The following is a 4,523-nucleotide window of genomic DNA, read 5'->3' on the forward strand; positions in this document are numbered from 1 at the left end:
TTCTCCTGAACCGAACCAGAAGTGTTAAAAATAAAAGGGTGGAAATAAGCCCTGCGAGAGCAGGGTGACACGTTGGGGTGACTGTGGACGCTTTCAGCGCACGCTCACATTTCCAGTCTCCAGCTGCAGCAGTGTTGTGGTGACAGGCATGTGGCTGTGATTTTTTTTCCTTCAGCATCTGTTGTGAATCAGTATGATCCGCCCGCAATGAAAATTAATGAGTGCGGAACAAGGTGTTGAGACTTGTGTTGTGACCTGGCTGGGTCAGCTGACCCCCTCTCAATCCCAAGCTTTCCTGGTTCTCATATTTATTGAGTTTTATTAAAGTGTTGTGTAACACTCAAACAAAGGCATCGGTGAACTTAATTGCTCATACCTGTTAGCACACGTCGAGCCCCTGCTGTTTGACTGTATCTGGAGCTGCCAGTTCTCAGGGGAGAGGGGACTAGTAATTTGTCTATGGGCAAAGACAGACTGCTGCTTGGGATTTATACCCAATTGGTGCAGTCAGAGCGATGGAAGATCATTCAGCCGACAGCACGATTACAAGTATCTTTCTCACAATGCAAATCGGTATTTAAGCGCCTGCCCAGAAAACTGGTCAATCAGACAAGCAGAGCGACAGAGACATCCCTAACACATTTGCCATTTGACTTCACAGTGTCACAGAACTGAGACACAACAATAGGGACCAGGTGCCCAGGCAGCAGACTGCAGGTGCAGCACTTAGCAAAGTGTGGTTTACACTGCTGGCTCTGATTCAGCTGTGTGCACACCAAAGGGTACAGGTGAGTGTGTATTATGAATGGTCTACAACATGCAACGTTCCATGTTTTCTTCTCACGCAGTCAAATCACATGTGTCTCTTTTTAACTCACAGCTGTGATAGTATTGTGTCTATTGCAGATCTTCTCCCTAACATGTTCAGCTTGTCTAAACTTCAGTCTTCAGTGGCATATCTGTTGTATACAGTGTGTTACTGATGGGAGTCTGTGTGTCCTCCAGTCAAGCTGGAGGACACACTGATTAATCTGAACTGATTTATCAGGGAAGCAGTGAAGGAAACTGATTTTTCTTGGCCAGAGAGGATAGGATTTTTTTTCTTACACATGCTTGTGTTTACTAGTTATTTCCAATCAAATGCAGCTCTTCTTAATTTAAAAGGGAAGTATCTTTCATTATGGCAGGACTCTGGCAACTTGTCCACAGGAAGAAGCAACACACCTACTTGAAGCTCCACACAGAGACTTCTTAGTTAATCTCAGAGTGCCTGGTAAATCAGTCCAAGTAATGGATTTGTGTAGCCCTGCCGATACTTTACACCACACTCCCATGGTCTTAACACCCTCTCCTTTGGTGAGCGTAGTCGGTATCCCATGTAGTTTGAAGATGCATGCTGGGATGTCAGATGTGTCTGTGTCAGAGAAGTGGGCGTGTAAGAACTGAAAGCCGTCTGCTCAGTTTGCCTTCGTTTTTTTTCATGAAATAACAAGCTGCTGTTTTTGTTACAGGCGAGATTAACTAAGAAGTGGCTGTAAAAGACAACAAGAATGAATAGATAAGATGTCCCCCCCCCCCCACACCACCTGCCAAAAGGAATTTCTAAGAAAATCCCCTGTTAAACCAGTGTTTATTTTTTTTGCAAAGAAAAGAGCAACTGAAGTTGTTGTGCATCTCAGCTCAGAGCCTGCAGAGCAAGGGAGTCGTGCAGGGCTGTGCTGGGAGGAGAGCAGCTGATGCATTTCCCAGCAGGCCCTCCTGCTCTTCTGTGGCTATTGTTGCTCTGCCTGCCTTGTGCTTCTTCTTCCTTTTTTCTCTGTGCTGGTCTGGTCCAATCTGATAGCCTGAGTGGGCTATTCTGGCCTTGCTTCAAAACCCCTCATCCTCCCCCCCGCACCACATGTGGTCAAGCTCAGCTGCATCTGTAAACAACAGGAAGTCATCGGGAGTGCTGTTTGATCAGCGCGAGTGTGCATTGGGCACGGGGACTGAGATACACTGAGCAAGCCTCTTCGGAGCTGGGCAGACCTGTCCGACGAACATAATAATCCAAAACAGAAACGAAGGAAAGAAAGCTGAGGGAATTTGGGGTTTGCCTGGAATAAGATCCTACGCAGGGGAGAATCCAACACTCACATGTGCGTAGTTCTCATGTCTCCGAGTAACACCTGCTTTTGCTCGTGGCTTTTAGCAGTTCTGTGATGGCATCTCATTCAGACATTATCAAATCCCTATCTGCCCTGTCCTCCATGCAGCTGGATATTCTGAACATGTAGCTCATCAAGAATGTCAAGCCACAGGCTGATGGTTATTATCAGACCCCCCTGCTTCCTTGCTGAGTCCTGCATGTGTGTGTTCCTGCTGGGCACACTATATACTTACATTCTGCATCTCAAAACCTCCAGTCTGAAAACAAGCAACCTTTCAGCTAAACACATTTCCTGTCACTTTTACTAGTTCTATTTCAATGTGATAAAATGAATGACTTTCTCTCCAGAGGATCCCAAAGGTAATTTTATACACAGAAGAAGTTTCTTGGGTTGACAATCAGTATCTTTGGGGATTCTGATCTTCCCTCGCCACCTGCTCTCTTCCAGACAAAAGCAGCTACTTCAGCCTCTCAGTGTTAGACATTCCCTGACAAAAAGGGTGATTGCAGTCTCTTTGTTCTGACATCTTGCCAGGTGCTTGTGTCCTTTTTTACAACCTGCGGAGCCTGCCCACTGCAGCTCGTCCTGGGCACTGCAGCTGTGCGGAGGAAACTGGGGCTCTGAAGAGCAGGCAGAATTAAACACCCGGCTGGCACTGGCACCAATTAAGGCTCCTAATTCATGACATCTTTATTAAACATTTCCCAGTGACTGAGACACCTGTGTTTAGCAGTTCATCTCTGCTCTCTTTAAACATAAAGAAGGTTGAGATTAGGCACTGAAATGAAATCATTCTTGCACTGTTTGGGGACGAGCTGTCAGTGGTGTGGTCACTCTGCCCTTATTGGAGGTGTAGGCAGTGTGCATGGCATGGCCTGTTCTTGTTTGTGACTGTTCTGAAGTACACACACAACTGCCCACGCCACGTAAGCCTTCCATAAGGGCAGCATGAGAGTAGTTTCCACTCTTGTCCTTTGGTTCCTGTTCCAGACTTAAAACCGTCTCTTGGAAGGTCTGTTGTTAAGGAGAGTCCAACATGCTGTCTGCTGTCCGCCAGTCTTTGATTCTTTTGCTCAGTTTCTTTGTCACTGACATAGAAAACCAGGCTTTGACAATCATACTGGATCCTGCAGATTCAGGTTCAGGACCTGGATGATTGTTCTACTTCGACGCCTCTGCAGGCTTACTGATAATTCACATAGTTCAGTCAAGCCCTAACAAAGGCAGAGAAGAGGTGCAATTTGAACACCTGGCTGAAGAGAATGCTAATCGTCTAAAAGTGGGAGGGGAGCATGTCAAAACCTCCCTCTCCGCTAAGGAGGGAACACCCAGGGGAGCAGATACAAGGGGTGAAGATGAGGCAGAGGGAGGGAGGAAAAAATGACACCCAGAACTGAGTCAGGAGGAAGCGTGACATTTATATGTACAGTAGGCAGGTGGAAGTGGGCGAGATTAGGGTTTGACCTCCCAAACATGAACTCCATTTGGTGTCATGGTGCCTGTGGGTTGTAGCAGGTGTCCAGTCCGAGAGCTGTCCCCTCTGGGCTGATGTGTTACCTGCCCACTGAATGAAAAAGTCAATAAATATCAGTTTTTTCCCCTGTTGACCTTTTTGTCTTTGCCGTTGTTCTTCCATGACAGCACACAATGGTATTATTCTATTATTTTTCTTTTTGTAGCTCACAACCCTTGGACTGTGCGCTCGTTTGAAATTTGCAGTGGTGGCGTCTTTGGGTGAGACACGCATGCCGTGCGCTCATTTAACCTTTGACCTTGCGATGATGAACAGGATGGACAGTGGCTGAGCTGTAACCAGCCGCACGCTGTGGGTAATGGCAGGCAGGCAGCTGACCAGCTGTTTCACAGCTCCAGGGGGCCACCAGCCATATGAATGACCGTGCAACTCCCATTTACACACAGTTCCATCACTTCACAAAATGAAAAATTCCTGGGCTTTTGGTGGATCCCCTGGGAATGTGAGCAGGAAACACTGGGAATGTCAAACAGGTAAACCAGGCAGCTGGAGAGAAGAGAAGAAAGGGAGGAATCTGTGGTAGTCTTTTAGGGCTTTATTGAATCCATATTAAATTATAATAAAATATTAATTCTGAACAGTTTTAAAATATCTTAGCTTCTCATTCTTCCAGAAATGAAATTCCAATATTATCAGAAACAAAAAAACATCTTGATTTTGAAAAAAAATACAAATGAATTTTCTAGTCTTAAACAGAGAAGACCAAAACAGGTCCTAATTCACCTCTCCGTTTTTTAAGTGCTTCTTCTACCCAGGGTAACGAGGGAGCTTCAGACTATCCTGGGGCACAGGACAGGGTACACCCTGGATAGGACACCAGTTCATCGCAGGGCACACAC

The 4,523-nt window shown here is 46.1% G+C and overlaps 1 long non-coding RNA gene across 1 annotated transcript; it reads left to right on the forward strand.

Annotated features, from left to right (window-relative positions):
• The first annotated feature begins 671 nt into the window (after window positions 1–671).
• Window positions 672–2,867, forward strand: LOC138240985 (uncharacterized). The gene is made up of 2 exons (XR_011190164.1): window positions 672–788; window positions 1,512–2,867. It is a non-coding gene; the product is annotated as an uncharacterized lncRNA (long non-coding RNA).
• Window positions 2,868–4,523: the final 1,656 nt, after the last annotated feature.

The sequence above is a fragment of the Lepisosteus oculatus genome, chromosome 8, assembly GCF_040954835.1.
Source record: "Lepisosteus oculatus isolate fLepOcu1 chromosome 8, fLepOcu1.hap2, whole genome shotgun sequence".
Lineage (NCBI taxonomy): Eukaryota > Metazoa > Chordata > Actinopteri > Semionotiformes > Lepisosteidae > Lepisosteus > Lepisosteus oculatus.